This window comes from Lolium perenne, chromosome 5 (genome assembly GCF_019359855.2).
Source record: "Lolium perenne isolate Kyuss_39 chromosome 5, Kyuss_2.0, whole genome shotgun sequence".
Classification (NCBI taxonomy): Eukaryota; Viridiplantae; Streptophyta; class Magnoliopsida; order Poales; family Poaceae; genus Lolium; species Lolium perenne.
The window spans coordinates 63,102,448-63,121,875 of record NC_067248.2 but is presented as its reverse complement, the minus strand read 5'-3'; positions in this window follow the sequence as shown (position 1 = coordinate 63,121,875).

Below are 19,428 nucleotides of genomic sequence, written 5' to 3'. Positions count from 1 at the left end.
TAACAAATAGTACATGGTAGAGATACACGAGCTATCTCCAGCGATTACAAAATAAAGTTTGAAAGATACTAACAAATCTTCGAGGTCTTCAAACTTTTTCTTCTTCCAAGACATAATCTTGTACTTTTCTGGAGGCAGCCAAAGATAGATTACAAACCATAGACCTGTAAATACCAACGAAGGTTCTCCCATAATTTTAGTTTGAGCCGCAATGCCAAGGTTGCGTGCACACGCGCAACCATTAAAGTAGTCAATCAACATCGGCAAGAGTACCAACACTAGTACGTCAGGGAATAAAAACCGATCTGCCTTGTTGACGTTGATGGAGAGCCGAGAGTACGAATCACCATTGTCGAGGACGTAGCAACCGGGACAAAAACTGCGAGGATGATCCTCCTCGCGGCAACCATGAGAAAAGATCCAAGATCGATCTAGCGAAGCAAGATCTGAACACCCATACCTAGATAATTGTAATCTTTCAACACCACCATTGACGTCGGGAAGGAGATCTCGTCGTTGAACGAAAGGTCGAAGATCACTTATTGCAGACGATGCCATCTCCATTGCGGGGAAACCAACAAGAAAACGGCGACCAAAACCCTAACATAGGCTACTGAAAAGACTATTTTTATTGAAAACTCCACCCATAGATCGGGTTTCCCACTCCTCCCGACGTCGGCGAAGCCGGCCGAAGGAGGGGGAACCGATCTATAGAAGAGGTTGAAGTTGGGGCGGCAAGGGCTTTTTTCTCATTGGACTTGAGCTTCACAGCGTTTGGTAGGAATGTCCTCATCATCTCCCCCTGATGGCGCGTGAAGCACACGTCCATTGGAAACCCCAAGAGGAAGGTGTGATGCGTACAGCAGCAAGTTTTCCCTCAGTAAGAAACCAAGGTTATCGAACCAGTAGGAGATGAAGGCCACGTGAAGGTTGTTGGTGAAGGAGTGTAGTGCGGCGCAACACCAGTGATTCCGGCGCCAACGTGGAACCTGCACAACACAATCAAAATACTTTGCCCCAACTTAACAGTGAGGTTGTCAATCTCACCGGCTTGCTAAAAAACAAAGGATTAAACGTATGGTGTGGAGAATGATGTTTGCTTGCAAAGAACAACAGAGAACAATGATTGCAGTAGGTTGTATTTCAGATGTAAAAGAATGGACCGGGGTCCATAGTTCACTAGTGGTGTCTCTCCAATAAGATAAATAACATGTTGGGTGAACAAATTACAGTTGGGCAATTGACAAATAGAGAGGGCATAACAATGCACATACATATCATGATGACTACTATGAGATTTACTTAGGGCATTACGACAAAGAACATAGACAGCTATCCAGCATGCATCTATGCCTAAAAAGTCCACCTTCGGGTTAGCATCTGCACCCCTTCCAGTATTAAGTTGCAAACAACAGACAATTGCATTAAGTATTGAGCGTAATGTAAACAATACAAATATCCTTAGACAAAGCATTGATGTTTTATCCCTAGTGGCAACAGCACATCCACAACCTTAGAACTTTCTGTCACTGTCCCAGATTCAATGGAGGCATGAACCCACTATCGAGCATAAATACTCCCTCTTGGAGTCACAAGTATCAACTTGGCCGGAGCCTCTACTAGCAATGGAGGTCATGCAAGAACATAACATATATGATAGATCAATAATCAACTAGACATAGTATTCCATATTCATCGGATCCAAACAAACACAACATGTAGCATTACAAATAGATGATCTTGATCATGATAGGCAGCTCACAAGATCTAAACATGATAGCACAAGAGGAGAAGACAACCATCTAGCTACTGCTATGGACCCATAGTCCAAGGATGAACTACTCACGCATTAGTCCGGAGGAGGGCATGGTGATGTAGAGCCCTCCGGTGATGATTCCCCTCTCCGGCAGGGTGCCGGAGGCAATCTTCTGGACCCCCCGAGATGGGGTTGACGGCGGCGGCGTCTCAGTAACTTTTCTCGTATCGTGGCTCTCGGTACTAGGGTTTTCGCGACGGAAGGAATAAATAGGCGAAGGGGCAGAGTCGGGGGATGCTCGAGGGGCCCACCCCATATGACGGCGCGACCAGGGGTGGGGCCGCGCCCCCCTATGGTGTGGCCGCCTCGTTGCCCCTCTTCGTCTCCTCTTCGGTGTTCTGGAAGGATCCGTGGAAAATAAGACCGTGGGCTTTTGTTTCGTCCAATTCCGAGAATATTTCCTGTGTAGGATTTCTGAAACCAAAAACAGCAGAAAACAGGAACTGGCGCTTCGGCATCTTGTTAATAGGTTAGTACCGGAAAATGCATCAAAATGATGTAAAGTGTATATAAAACATGTGAGTATTGTCATAAAACTAGCATGGAACATAAGAAATTATAGATACGTTTGAGACGTATCACCCCCCCCCCTCCAAAGGCGGCGACCTCGACGCTCCAAGGTCTTCTCTGTCATATGGTGTCAAATCAGCCACATTGAAAGAGCTATTGACACCAAACTCATCAGTTGGAAGATCTATAGAGTATGCATTATCATTGATCTTGGCAAGCACTTTGTAAGGACCAGCACCACGAGGAAGCAACTTGGACTTCGTAGCTTTAGGAACTTGTCCTTGCGAAAATGAACCCAGATCATATCACCAGGCTTGAACAACATCTTCTTGCGCTTCTTGTTCATCCTTGCAGCATTGTTCTTGCCTTTCTTCTCAATCAGCTCTTTAGTCTTCTCATGTATCTTTCATACAAAATCTGCCCTCTTTGATGCCTCCATATTGACTCTCTCATGTATGGGTCGACCAAAACAAGTCAAGTTGAGTAATGGGTTTAAAACCATACACCACCTCAAACGGACACAGCTCGGTGGTAGAATGTACCGACCTGTTGTAAGCAAACTCCACATGCGTCAAACAATCTTTCCACTCCTTCAAGTTCTTCTTAATCATGGATCTCAACAGTTGTGACAATGTTCTATTCACCACCTCAGTTTGACCATCAGTTTGGGGATGACAAGTAGTGCTGAAAAGTAGCTACGTCCCCAGCTTTCCCCAAAGTGTCTTCCAGACGTAGCTCATAAACTTCACGTCACGATCAGAAACAATAGTCTTCGGGACTCCATGTAACCGTACAATCTCCCTAAAAAACAGGTTAGCAATATGCGACACATCGTCGCTCTTGTGGCAGGCAATAAAGTGTGACATGTTATAAAATCTATCCACTACCACAAAAATAGAATCATGACCTCTCTTAGTACGCGGCAAACCCAACACAAAACCCATGGTGTAGTAGGTGCTGGTAAAGGAGTATACAAACCGTGAGGCTTTAGCTTGGACTTGGACTTGTTGCAAGTAATGCATCTCTTCACATATCTGTCCACATCCCGCCTCATCTTTGGCCAATAAAAGTGATCAGCGAGCATGAGTAGCGTCTTCTCACGCCCAAAGTGACCCATCAAACCCCCAGCATGTGATTCCTGCAATAAGAGCAAACGCACAGACGATTCAGGAACACATAGTTTGTTAGCTCTAAACAAGAACCCATCATGTATGTGATATTTCTCCCATGCTTTACCAATAGCACACAAGCGATATGGTTCAGCAAAATCATGATCAGTGTCATACAAATCACATAAAATCTCTAATCCAGGAATTTTAACATCAAGTTGAGTTAATAGCATGTTCTTCCCAGATAGAGCATCAACAACAATATTATCTTTTCCCTTCTTATGCTTAATAATATATGGAAAAGACTCAATAAACTGAACCCACTTAGCAAGACGCCTATGCAAGATTGAGCTTTCAGATATTTCAAAGCTTCATGATCAGAATGTATGTTAAATTCTTTTGGCCACAAATAATATCGCCAAACCTCAAGAACTCTAATTAAAGCATACAATTCTTTATCATATATAGGATAGTTCAACTTAGCACCAGAAAGTTTCTCAGAAAAATATGCAATTGGGCGACCCTCTTGCATCAACACACCGTCAATTATACCACTAGCATCACATTCAATCTCAAATTGCTTATTGAAATCAGGAAGTGCAAGCAACGGTACGGAAGTTAACATACGTTTTAGCTCATCAAATGCATGATCTTGGGCTGCACTCGACTCAAATACAACACCCTTTTTAGTCTATTCATTCAAAGGTGCAATAATAGTACTAAAATTAGGCACAAAACATCTATAAAACCCAGCAAGACCATGAAAACTTCTCACTTAACTCACATTCATGTGAGTAGGCCAATTTTGAATTGCTTCAATCTTAGATGAATCTACCTCTACTCCATGCTTAGACACAACATAACCCAGAAATATGACCTTATCTTTGCAAAATGTGCACTTCTCAAAATTACCATAGAGTTTATTATCAGACAACACTTGCAAAACATGTCGAATATGCATAGTATGATCAGATTCATTGCGGCTCGAAATTAATACTCCCTCCGTTCCTTTTTATAATGCCTATAGATTTTTGGTATTTGTTTCAGAATATAAGATTGTAGCTTGGCTTTTTTTTTCAATTACCCCCTTGTACCGGTCAGCTCCCACACGACATGCATGAAAAAATCCATACATTAGGGAAACAATTAACTGAGATTCCTAATGCATGACCCCAATGATTTCTTAGATTTAGGAAGCATTTTTTTTCTTTTCTTAATAGTAGAACCTGGCTGCACATATATGGAGAGTCAACCAGAGAGATTTGTGGGATTTTTTATGTTAATTTAGTAAGTTACCGATTTCCCTCATTTTACTCCGATCTCAAATCGTTAAACCAGGGGGTCTTATGTAAAAAATACTCTTGCGCTAATTTCCGTGCCAAAAAACTATAGGCACTATAGAACTAGTCGCTAACCCGGTGCGACGCACGGAGGGAGTATATTAGTTTCCTTTTACAAACGTTATCAATGTTGCATTTATTTGAAATTAGTTGTAAAAAATATTGTAATTAATATTATAATTATAATGATAAACAATGGTCAGAAAACAAAAATCATGATTACATATATAAGCAGGAACGATAAATATTCTTGATAAATCTTTATTTCTTCTTAACAAATCTTTATTTCTATTTACATGTATAGACTTTATGGGATAAATGACTGAATATATCAAACTATATTTCATACGTTTTATATAAAATTTATGCCATATTTTCACATCACATTTGTATACACGGCATAGGTTCCTACATTTGTCTATTTATTTATCAATAAAAGTACCCTAGGTCATAAGAAATAATGGAATTCAAAAAATATTAATTGTTGTCGTTTGTTGTTGAGTCTATTGCTATTTAAATAAAGATATAAACATGCATTTTTGTTTGAGTACATATGTAATCTTTGAGCTTGGTTGAGGTGTGTATACGTGTATATATCTCCTCTGCCTATCAGCGTGCTATACGAATAGTTTGGCAAGCAAAGTTGATTAAAACACAACTTACTCTCTTTCAAAAAAAATACAAAGCGTAAACAACTTACCTGAAATAAATTTCCTTGTATTCTTGAGCGCTACTAATATAAGCAAATGGCGATGATGCATTAAGGATACCTTGGATCTATACATGGATATCAGATCGTTATAGAATTAGGAAAATACACACAAAAAGTTGTATTTAAATCTCACATGCGGCAGTAACTTTTTTCGATAAAGGGAAGCATATGCAGCAATAGCAATATATACAATCTTAAGAATACCATAAACAAAATTTAGTTTTGATTTGACGGCCAATCGCACCAGATTCAGTGCTAAAGTTTATGCCCGTCTAACCGTGCTTCCTGTTTACCTGCATCCATGATCGATCGACCGATACGAAAAGAACCTGCAAATATACTACTCCAGCAACGATAGGAGCAACTCAGCGCAAATTTCTCGGCATGGTGGCGACGCCCACCATTGAGCTACACCATAATTTCAGATGTTACCGTGCATAGGTTAGAGGATCAATCTGTTTCCTAGTAGGAGCTCCGAACGCCTATGGGTCTCCATCAGGAATAATCTAGACGGTCATAACTGTACTCTTAATCGCCATCTGCTTGTCATTGTTCGTGCTTCTGCAAGAGCAGTTTGTCATGCTTGCGTCTACCACAATTACGATCGACCGACTGGATGGAAGAAGGTCAAATCTTCCATCTGATAATTAATCTTAACCGAATCAGCTGAAGCACATACATGCAGCAATATTCTGGTGGAGGCTGACCCGACAATTTGTCTCGACATGATGATGTATTCGTGAAAAAGCTGGAGGACTCTGCTGGTCATGGAGATGTAGAAGAGTTTTCGCTTGCTTTCCATCTAGAACGGGACTGGCTATCCAACTTCTGACTGAAACTCATCGGTATGTCGCCGCTAGGATCTGGAGAAGAGATCTATTTTTCTTTTTGGAGTTGTTTTGGAAGGTATGGAAGAAGATGACTGGTTGCTTCATCCAATGACTACGTTTTGATCTTAATCATATCGGATGGATAACTTTTTGAGATAATCAAGATTATCTCGAGCCTTCATAGGGAGTCGCTTTTTGAGATGGAGATTGGAATTTTGAACGGCAAGAAACGTGAGGCGAGAGGAATGCTGTACGGCAAAAGAAGAGCCGGGAGCCAATAATTGGGGAGGCATCGGGCGTGCATGGTGGTGAAGGGATGACGCATCGTGGTTGTCAAAATATTCATGTGAAGCCTCGGGTCAGATATATTTGTTTCCACGTATCTATTGCGTCTACAATTAAACAAACGACCTCGGGTCAGATATATTGGTTTTCACGTATTTATTGCGTCTATAATTAAACGTGTCAACGTAACTGCTTATGTGACATTATAAATCATTATTTTCTTGGCCAATCCTAGCCACAAATTTTAGATCTAATTGTCTTAATTATTCTAATGATGTGGATTAATGTGGTGTCTCGTATGGGGCCTCCAATTAGTAAATATAAGATGGAACGGAGCGAGTATGTCATCAAAGTACATGATGGCGCGTGAAGCACGTCCGTTGGGAACCTCAAGAGGAAGGTGTGATGCGTACAGCAGCAAGTTTTTCCTCAGTAAGAAACCAAGGTTATCGAACCAGTAGGAGATGAAGGCCACGTGAATGTTGTTGGTGAAGGAGTGTAGTGCGGCGCAACACCAGGGATTTCGACGCCAACGTGGAACCTCCACAACACAATCAAAATACTTTGCCCCAACTTAACAGTGAGGTTGTCAATCTCACCGGCTTGCTGTAAACAAAGGATTAAACGTATTGGGGCTTTTTGCCTCACAGTCTTCCCTTAAAAAAAGGATTAAACGTATGGTGTGGAGAATGATGTTTGCTTGCAAAGAACAATATAGAACAATGATTGCAGTATGTTGTATTTCAGATGTAAAAGAATGGACCGGGGTCCACAGTTCACTAGTGGTCTCTCCAATAAGATAAATAACATGTTGGGTGAACAAATTACAGTTGGGCAATTGACAAATAGAGAGGCATATACATATCATGATGACTACTATGAGATTTACTTAGGGCATTACGACAAAGAACATAGACCGCCATCCAGCATGCATCTATGCCTAAAAAGTCAACCTTCAGGTTAGCATCCGCACTCCTTCCAGTATTAAGTTGCAAACAACAGACAATTACATTAAGTACTGTGCGTAATGTAAACAATACAAATATCCTTAGACAAAGCATTGATGTTTTATCCCTAGTGGCAACAGCAGATCCACGACCTTAGAACTTTCTGTCACTGTCCCAGATTCAATGGAGGCATGAACCCACTACCGAGCATAAATACTCCCTCTTGGAGTCACAAGTATCAACTTGTCCAGAGCCTCTACTAGCAATGGAGAGCATGCAAGAACATAAATAACATATATGATAGATCAATAATCAACTTGACATAGTATTCCATATTTATCGGATCCCAACAAACACAACATGTAGCATTACAAATAGATGATCTTGATCATGATAGGCAGCTCACAAGATCTAAACATGATAGCACAAGAGGAGAAGACAACCATCTAGCTACTGCTATGGACCCATAGTCCAAGGATGAACTACTCACGCATCAGTCCGGAGGCGGGCATGGTGATGTAGAGCCCTCCGGTGATGATTCCCCTCTCCGGTAGGGTGCCGGAGGCAATCTTCTGGACCCCCCGAGATGGGGTTGACGGCGGCGGCGTCTCAGTAACTTTTCTCGTATCGTGGCTCTCGGTACTAGGGTTTTCGCGACGGAAGGAATAAATAGGCGAAGGGGCAGAGTCGGGGGATGCTCGAGGGGCCCACCCCATATGACGGCGTGGCTAGGGGTGGGGCCGCGCCCCCCTATGGTGTGTCCGCCTCGTTGCCCCTCTTCGTCTCCTCTTCGGTGTTCTGGAAGGATCCGTGGAAAATAAGACCGTGGGCTTTTGTTTCGTCCAATTCCGAGAATATTTCCTGTGTAGGATTTCTGAAACCAAAAACAGCAGAAAACAGGAACTGGCGCTTCGGCATCTTGTTAATAGGTTAGTACCGGAAAATGCATCAAAATGATGTAATGTGTATATAAAACATGTGAGTATTGTCATAAAACTAGCATGGAACATAAGAAATTATAGATACGTTTGAGACGTATCAAGCATCCCCAAGCTTAGTCCTACTCGCCCTCGAGTAGGTAAACGATAACAAGGATAATTTCTGAAGTGACATGCTACTATCATAATCTTGATCAATACTATTGTAAAGCATATGAGATGAATAAAGTGATTCAAAGCAATGGTCTATAGTTTGTTAACAAATAGACAATGACTAAACAACTGAATCATATAGCAAAGACTTTTCATGAATACCATTTTCAAGACAAGCATCAATAAGTCTTGCATAAGAGTTAACTCATAAAGCAATAGATTCTTAATAGAAGGTTTTGAAGCAACACCAAGGAAGATTTAAGTTTCAGCAGTTGCTTTCAACTTTCAACATGTATATCTCATGGATAATTGTCAACACAAAGTAATATGATGAGTGCAAATAAGCAAGTATGTTAGAATCAACGCACACAGTTGACACAAGTGTTTGCTTCTAAGATAGAAAGAAGTAGGTAAACTGACTCAACATAAAGTAAAAGAAAGGCCCTTCGCAGAGGGAAGCAGGGATTACTCATGTGCTAGAGCTTTTTATTTTGAAAACATGGAAACAATTTTGTCAACTGTAGTAATAATTCATATGTGTTATGCATAAAACCTCCTATAAGTTGCAAGCCTCATGCATCGAATACTAATAGTGCCCGCACCTTGTCCTAGTTAGCTCGGACTTCCATGGATTATCATTGCATTACATATGTTTCAACCAAGTGTCACAAAGGGGTACCTCTATGCCACCTGTACAAAGGTCCAAGGAGATAGATCGCATTTCATTTCTCAATTTTGATAGATCTCAACTTGAGAACATCCATACCGGGACAACATAGAAAACAGATAATGGACTCCTCTTTTATGCTTTAACCATTCAACAGCAGATAATATTCTCATAAGAGATTTGAGGATTAATGTCCAAGCTGAAACTTCCACCATGATACATGGCTTTGGTTGGCGGCCCAATGTTCTTCTCTAACAATATGCATACTCAAACCATTTAATCATGAGAAATCTCCCTTACTTCAGACAAGACGAACATGCATAGCAACTCACATGATATTCAACAAAGGTGTAACAGGTTGATGGCGTCCCCAGAAACATGGTTACCGCTCAATAAGCAACTTATAAGAACTAAGATACATAAGCGACATATTCATTACCACAATAGTTTTTTAGGCTACTTTCCCATGAGCTATGTATTGCAAAGACAAGGAATGAAATTTTTTTAAAGGTAGCACGCAAGCAATTTACTTTGGAATGGCAAAAAAATACCACATAGTAGGTAGTTATGGTGGACACAAATGGCATAAGTTTTGGCTCAAGGTTTTGGATGCACGAGAAGCATTCCCTCTCAGTACAAGGGTTTGGCTAGCAAGGTTGTTTGAAGCAAACACAAGTATGAACCGGTACAGCAAAACTTACATAAGAACATATTGCAAGCATGATGGCGTGTATTTCACACGTTCGTTGGGCAACCCCAAGAGGAAGGTATGATGCGCACAGCAGCAAGTTTTCCCTCAGAAAGAAACCAAGGTTTATCGAACCAGGAGGAGTCAAGAAGCACGTTGAAGGTTGATGGCGGCGAGATGTAGTGCGGCGCAACACCAGGGATTCCGGCGCCAACGTGGAACCTGCACAACACAACCAAAGTACTTTGCCCCAACGAAACAGTGAGGTTGTCAATCTCACCGGCTTGCTGTAACAAAGGATTAACCGTATTGTGTGGAAGATGATTGTTTGCAGAAAACAGTAGAACAAGTATTGCAGTAGATTGTATTTCAGTAAAGAGAATTGGACCGGGGTCCACAGTTCACTAGAGGTGTCTCTCCCATAAGACAAGCAGCATGTTGGGTGAACAAATTACAGTTGGGCAATTGACAAATAAAGAGAGCATGACCATGCACATACATATTATGATGAGTATAGTGAGATTTAATTGGGCATTACGACAGAGTACATAGACCGCCATCCAACTGCATCTATGCCTAAAAAGTCCACCTTCAGGTTATCATCCGAACCCCCTCCAGTATTAAGTTGCTAACAACAGACAATTGCATTAAGTATTGCGCGTAATGTAACTAGTGACTACATCCTTGAACATAGCACTAATGTTTTATCCCTAGTGGCAACAGCACATCCATAACCTTAGTGGTTCTTGTCACTCCTCCAGATTCACGGAGGCATGAACCCACTATCGAGCATAAATACTCCCTCTTGGAGTTACTAGCATCAACTTGGCCAAAGCATCTACTAATAACGGAGAGCATGCAAGATCATAAACAACACATAGACATAGTCTTGATAATCAACATAACAAGTATTCTCTATTCATCGGATCCCAACAAACGCAACATATAGAATTACAGATAGATGATCTTGATCATGTTAGGCAGCTCACAAGATCCGACAATGATAGCACAATGGGGAGAAGACAACCATCTAGCTACTGCTATGGACCCATAGTCCAGGGGTAGACTACTCACACATCACACCGGAGGCGACCATGGCGGCGTAGAGTCCTCCGGGAGATGATTCCCCTCTCCGGCAGGGTGCCGGAGGCGATCTCCAGGATCCCCCGAGATGGGATCGGCGGTGGCGGCGTCTCAGTAAGGTTTTCCGTATCGTGGCTCTCGGTACTGGGGGTTTCGTCACGGAGGCTTTAAGTAGGCGAAGGGGTAGGTCAAGAGGCGGCGCGAGGTGCCCAGACCATAGGGCCGCGCGGCCAGGGCAGGGGCCGCGCCGCCCTATGCTCTGGCTGCCTCGTGGCCCCTCTTCGTTTCGTCTTCGGACTTCTGGAAGCTTCGTGGAAAAATAGGCCCCTGGGCTTTGATTTCGTCCAATTCCGAGAATATTTCCTTACTAGGATTTCTGAAACCAAAAACAGCAGACAAAGAATCGGCACTTCGGCATCTTGTTAATAGGTTAGTTCCAGAAAATGCACGAATATGACATAAAGTGTGCATAAAACATGTAGATAACATCAATAATGTGGCATGGAACACAAGAAATTATCGATACGTTGGAGACGTATCAAAGCATTATAAGACTCTACACTGTCTTCCTTGTTGCTCAAACACTTTTACCAGAAAATATCTAGACTTTAGAGAGACCAATCATGCAAACCAAATTTCAACAAGCTCTACGGTAGTTCTCCACTAATAGGTTTAAACTACATGATGCAAGAGCTTAAACATGATCTACTTGAGAGCTTAAAACAATTGCCAAGTATCAAATTATTCAAGATAATATACCAATTACCACATGAAGCATTTTCTGTTTCCAACCAAATAGCAATAAATGAAGCGGCTTTCAACTTTCGCCATGAACATTAAAAGTAAAACTAAGAACAACAGTGTTCATATGAAAAAGCGGAGCGTGTCTTTCTCCCACACAATAAATGCTAGGATCCAATTTTATTCAAACACAAACAAAAAAAAGCACACAGACGCTCCAAGTAAAGTACATAAGATGTGACGGAATAAAAATATAGTTTCACTAGAGGTGACCTGATAAGTTGTTGATGAAGAAGGGGATACCTTGGGCATCCCCAAGCTTAGATGCTTGAGTCTTATTGAAATATGCAGGTATGAACCACGGGGGCATCCCCAAGCTTAGACTTTTCACTCTTCTTGATCATATCATATCATCCTCCTCTCTCGATCCTTGAAAACTTCCTTCACACCAAACTCAAAGCATTCTCATTAGAGGGTTAGTGCATAATCAAAAATTCACATGTTCAGCGAGGACACAATCATTCCCAACACTTCTGGACATTACCCAAGACAACTGAAAGTTAATGGAACAAAGAAATCCACTCAACACAGTAAAAGAGGCAGTGCGAAATAAAAGGCAGAATCTGTCAAAACAGAACAATCCGTAAAGACGAATTTTTTTGAGGCACTTAACAGGCTCAGATGGAAAAGCTCCAGTTGAACGAAAGTTGCGTACATATCTGAGGATCACGCATGAAGTTTTTCAGTATTTTACGAGTTTCCTACAGAGAGATCAACTCAAATTCGTGACAGCTAAAAAAAAAATTCTGCGCAGAAATCCAAATCTAGTATCAACTTTTCTATCAAAGACTTTACTTGGCACAAAAACGAAATAAACATGATATGGAGAGGTCGCTACAGTAGTAACAACTTCCAAGACACAACAAAACAGTAGCAAAATAAAAACATGGGTTATCTCCCAAGAAGTGATTTCTTTATAGCCATTAAGATGGGCTCAGTAATTTTAATGATGCTCTCGCAAGAAATAAGAGTTGAAGCAAAAAGGAGCATCAAAAGCAAATAAGAAACAATTTTAAGTCTAACCCACTTACTATGAAAAGGAATCTTGTAAATAAATAAGTCATGTAAGCATAATGCAATAAGCATAGGAAAACAAGACAAGCGCAACTTCAAGATTTTAAGCAAAAAGAGAGATGTTTTAGTAACATGAAAATCCCTACAACCATATTGTCCTCTCTAATAAAGATTTTCAGTAGCATCATGAACAAACTCAACAATATAACTATCACATGAAACATTCTTATCATGAGCTACATGCATAAAATTATTACTCTCCACATAAGCATAGTCATTACTATTAATTGTAGTGGGAGCAAATTCAATAAGATAGCTATCATTATTATTCTCATCACCATAATCATCATATATAGGAGGCATATTGTAATCATAATTAATTTTCTCCTCAATAGTAGGTGGACTGAAAATATGATAGTCATCATTGTAATCATCATATATAGGAGGTAAAGTATCATCAAAGTAAATTTTCTCCTCAATACTTGGGGGACTAAAAATATCATGCTCCTCAAAACCAGCTTCCCCAAGCTTAGAATTTTCCATAGCATTAGCAACAATGGTGTTCAAAGCATTCATACTAATAACATTGCCATTAGCATGCATATAAAGTTTCATAGGTTTTTTAATTTTCTCTTCAAACACCTCATGTCCTAACTCAAGGTAAATACTATAAAGATCTCTAATATTTTTTTGTTTTCCATTAAGCCTAACTAGTGAAGTCACACAACTTAGTGTTCTCAGGAGTACTCATTTTAGCAATAATAAAAATAAACAAAGCAAAACCGAATTAAATAAAGTAAAACAAGTAACTAATTTTTGTGTGTTTTTGATATAAAGAAAGCAAACAAGACAGAAAATAAAAATAAAGCAAGACAATAAACAAAGTAAAGAGATTGGGTGTGAGAGACTCCCCTTGCAGCGTGTCTTGATCTCCCCGGCAAAGGCGCCAGAAAATATGATTGATGGCGCGTGAAGCACACGTCCGTTGGGAACCCCAAGAGGAAGGTGTGATGCGTACAGCAGCAAGTTTTCCCTCAGTAAGAAACCAAGGTTATCGAACTAGTAGGACATGAAGGCCACATGAAGGTTGTTGGTGAAGGAGTGTAGTGCGGCGCAACACCATAGATTCCGGCGCCAACGTAGAACCTGCACAACACAATCAAAATACTTTGCCCCAACTTAACAGTGAGGTTGTCAATCTCACCGGCTTGCTGTAAACAAAGGATTAACCGTATGGTGTGGAGAATGATGTTTGCTCGCAAAGAACAACAGAGAACAATGATTGCAGTAGGTTGTATTTCAGATGTAAAAGAATGGACCGGGGTCCACAGTTCACTAGTGGTGTCTCTCCAATAAGATAAATAACATGTTGGGTGAACAAATTACAGTTGGGCAATTGACAAATAGAGAGGGCATAACAATGCACATACATATCATGATGACTACTATGAGATTTACTTAGGGCATTACGACAAAGAACATAGACAGCTATCCAGCATGCATCTATGCCTTAAAAGTCCACCTTCAGGTTAGCATCCGCACCCCTTCCAGTATTAAGTTGCAAACAACAGACAATTGCATTAAGTACGGTGCGTAATGTAAACAATACAAATATCCTTAGACAAAGCATTGATGTTTTATCCCTAATGGCAACAGCACATCCACAATCTTAGAACTTTCCGTCACTGTCCCAGATTCAATGGAGGTGATACGTCCAAAACGTATCTACTTTCCCGAACACTTTTGCTATTGTTTTGCCTCTAATTTGTGTATTTTGGATACAACTAACACGGACTAACGCTGTTTTCAGCAGAATTGCCCCGGTGTCTTATTTTTATGCAGAAAATCAACTTTCAGGAAAATCCCCGGAAATAATTGCGAAGGGCCTATTTTTACAGAAGACGCACGGAGCCAGAAGGGCAAGCCAGGGGGAGGCCCACGGCCCGCTCCACACCATAGGCCAGCGCGGCCAAGAGGGAGGGCGCGCCGCCATATGGTGAGGCCGCCTTGGCCAGCCCCCGACGCTCCCCTCTGGACTACTTAAAGCCCTTGGCCTAATAACACGAGGGGGTTCGACCACTTTTCCAGAAGACATCCAGAACTCCGCCGCCATCGCGAAACCCAATCTCGGGATCAGAAACTCCGTTCTGGCACCCTGCCGGGACGGGAAATTGGAGGAGATCATCGCCATCATCGCCACCGACGCCTCTCCATCGACCATCTATGTTTCCCCCATCCATGTGTGAGTAATTCCCCCGCTGTAGGCTGAAGGGGATGGTAGGGATTGGATGAGATTGTTCATGTAATAGCCATAAGATTGTTAGGGCATAGTGCCTAGTATCCGTTGTTGGTACTTTCATGATATTGTTGCAACTTGTTATGCTTAATGCTTGTCACTAGGGCCCGAGTGCCATGATTTCAGATCTGAACATGTTATTGATTCATGATGATATTCATTGTTTTAAGATCTTACCTGCAAGTTGTATACACATATTGCTGTCCGGAACCCGAGGCCCCAAAGTGACAGAAATTGGGACAACCGGAGGGGAAGGCTGTGATATGAGGATCACATGTGTTCACGGAGTGTTAATGCTTTACTCCGGTACTCTATTAAAAGGAGTACCTTAATTACCAGTAGTTTCCCTAGAGGCCCGGCTGTCACCGGCTGGTAGGACAAAAGATGTTGTGCAAGTTTCTCATTGCGAGCACGTACGACTATATACGGAACACATGCCTATGGTTGTTTAGTACTTGGATACTGTTTTATTATTGTCTGCAAATGCCTAGTCTTGATTATTACATGAGTTATCTTATCCATGCAGCGCCCGTTCATCCATCCCTATGCCTACAGTATTTTAATCCTGCTGTTTACTATAATCACTACTGCTGTCTTTATTACACTGTTGCTTATATTTCACTACTGCTACTGCTATAAAACTGTTGCTACTGATACATTCTTGCGAGCAAGTCTGTTTCCAGGTGCAACTGAATTGACAACTCCGCTGTTAAGGCTTACAAATATTCTTTGGCTCCCCTTGTATCGAATCAATAAATTGGGTTTTACTTCCCTCGAAGACTGTTGCGATCCCCTATACTTGTGGGTCATCAAGACTATTTTCTGGCGCCGTTGCCGGGGAGCATAGCTTTATTTGCAAGTTCACCTGAATTGATATTGTTCGCTGCAAATCCTCCATCATGGGTAAACCTCGCGATACTAAAGTCGCCATATTACCATCCACTACAAGAAAAGGTACAACTCTGAGTACCTCTGCTGCTCTTGATTCACCATCTGTGATAAGTCAACTTGTTTCAGCAACACAAGCTTCACGTGTTGGTACTTCTGCTGAATCTGAAAATTCCTCTGATAATTTTGATGCTTCTACTGTGCTTGATGATAATGGTTCATTAGGTCCTTTTCTAGATGCTACAATTGCTAGGTCTAGAAAAATTGAAAATACAGAAATTCCTAATGAAAATACTGTTACACCTGTTAATTCACCTGAGTTTGTTGAACACTCTAGTGATGATCTTGATGAAGATTGTGGAACTTGATGATGATTTTATTGATAAATGTAATGCTACTATTGATGCAAGTAACATTAAAAAGCTTCTTGCACAACATGCTGTTAGATATAAACTGTCTCCTGATCCTAATTTTGCCACATCTCCTATAAACATTAAGGATAAGGACTATGATTTTTCTCTTGATTTTTCTCATATATCTATTGTTGAGAAAACACCTTTTTGTGGTACTGAATAAGAAAGTGTTGTAGAGCACATGATTGAGCTTTCTACTTTGAGTAGCTTGTTTTCTGATGATACCAAGAAGCGTACTTATTTTGTTGCTAAATTTTTTCCTTTCTCATTAAAGGATGATGCTAAAATTTGGTATAATAGTTTGCCTCCTGATTCTATTGATAGTCCAAGTTGTTTGCTTGATGTCTTCTTTCGAAAATATTTTACTGCTAGTGCTCAACATATTGCTTTGCAGAAAATTTATAGTTTTGACTAGGAAGATGGGGAGAAATTGCCTGAAGCTTGGGCAAGGTTTTGCTCTCTTATTAGAGCTCGGCCTGGACATGATTTGGAAAAGCATGACTTACTTGATATATTTTATAGTGGACTAACCATTGAGTCTAGGGCATACCTGGATAGTTGTGCTAGTTGTGTTTTCAGGAAAAGAACTCCAGACGAAGCTGAGGAATTGTTGGCTAGAATAAGCCAAAATCATGATGATTGGACTACACCTGAACCAACCCCAACACCAGTATTGAAGAAGAGGGGTATGATTGAATTAAATGATGAAGATATGAGGGAAGCCAAGAAATCTCTTAAAGAGAGAGGTATTAAATCTGAAGATGTGAAGAATTTTCCTCCCATAGAAGATTTATGTAAGATAACTCCCCCTTCATCCACGATTGAGGTACATTCTCTTCAGCGCTTTGATAAAGGAGACATTCCTTATTCAAAACCTCCTGATCAATGTTTAGATGAATTTGATAATTATGTTGCTAAGCAAGATAACTTTAATATGAGAGTAGAGAATCATTTAATGGAAAATTCTCAAGCTATTAGTAAATTTCATGATATTGTGGAGAGAACCTCCAATGATGTTAAGATGCTTGTTAAACATTTTCATATGGTTCAAACTCAAATTGATCAACTCACTAAAGTGCAAAATGACTTGTTAAAAAATGCTCATAAAGAAAAACATGCTTATGAAGTAACAACTAGAGGTGGTGTTTCTACTCAGGATCCTCTTTATCCTGAGGGGCATCCCAAAAGAGTTGAACAAGATTCTCAACGAACTAAAGAAACTAGTGGTCCTTCTAAGAAAAAGAAGAAGAAACATAAAACTGTTGTAGAATCTTCTGAACCTGTTAATGATCCTAATAGTACTTCTATTTCTGATGCTGAAACTGAAAGTGGTAATGAACATGATAAAGATAATGATAAGAATGATGTTTCTGATAAAGAAGAGATTGAAAATGAACCTGAAAAGCATGCTAAAAATAAAAAGTACACTAAAGAAGATTTTATTGCTAAGAAACATGGTAATGAAAGAGAACCTTGGGTTCAAAAGCAAATGCCTTTTCCTGTTAAGAAACTAAAATCAAAGGAGGAAGAACACTATAATAAATTTTGTGATTGGATGAAACCTTTGTTTTTGCAAATCCCTTTGACTGATGCTATTAAATTGCATCCTTATTCAAAGTATATGAAAGATATTGTCTCTAACAAAAGGAAAATTCCTAATGAGGATATTTCCACTATGCTTGCTAATTATTCTTTCAATGGCAAGGTTCCAAAGAAGCTAGGAGACCCAGGTATACCAACTATCCCTTGTTCCATCAAGAATAATTATGTTAGAACTGCTCTATGTGATTTGGGAGCAGGAGTTAGTGTTATGCCTTTTTCTCTTTACAAGAGACTTGATCTAGATAAGTTGATACCAACCGATATATCTTTGCAAATGGCTGATAAATCTACTGATGTTCCTGTTGGTATATGTGAGGATGTTCCTGTTCAAGTTGCTCATAATTGATTAATATTAACTGATTTTGTTGTGTTGGAAATGCCTGAAGATGATAATATGTCCATTATTCTTGGAAGACCTTTTCTTAACACTGCAGGGGCTGTTATTGATTGCAATAAAGGAAAAGTCACTTTCAATGTTGATGACAAGGAACATACTGTTTATTTTCCCAAGAGGATTGATAATGTATATGGAGTTAATACAATTTCTAATTTGAGAACTATCAAAGTGGGAGTTATTGATTGTCCTATATATGAGCCTAAAGAAGGATATCAAACTATCGTGATTGGATCCATATCAATACAATATAAGGTAACATGATTGATTTGAGGTTTATTTCTTCTTATGACATGTAAAATTTATTTGGTGGCAATACTTGATCAACCTTGTCAACAAGTATATTTTAAATGCATGGAAGAGCTAAACAACATTTCTTTCTTTTTCCACTTGTTTTACTTGTTGTAGTACTACTTGTTTTGCAAGATGCTTTAGTTGTTTAGAAGTTTGAAAATCTTTTTCTGCCCTGAAACAGTTATTTTAACACCCAGAAATGTGCATTTTTTGAAGTTTTCAAAAATTTAAAAAATTATATCACTGGTCCTATTTTTCAAATTGCAACCTGGGAGTGCCTGGGGCTGACCAGTGGGGCACCCCAGGGCTGCACCCTATGTGCCGGTGCGGCCAGCAAGGGGGGCGCGCCACCCTGTGGTGAGGGCCTGATGCGCGTAGATGACACGTCCGTTGGGAACTCCAAGAGGAAGGTGTGATGCGCACAGCAGCAAGTTTTCCCTCAGTAAGAAACCAAGGTTATCGAACCAGTAGGAGCCAAGAAGCATGTTGAAGGTTGTTGGTGGCGGAGTGTAGTGCGGCGCAACACCAGGGATTCCGGCGCCAACGTGGAACCTGCACAACACAATCACAGAACTTTGCCCCAACGTAACAGCGAGGTTGTCAATCTCACCGGCTTGCTGTAAACAAAGGATTAGATGTATAGTGTGG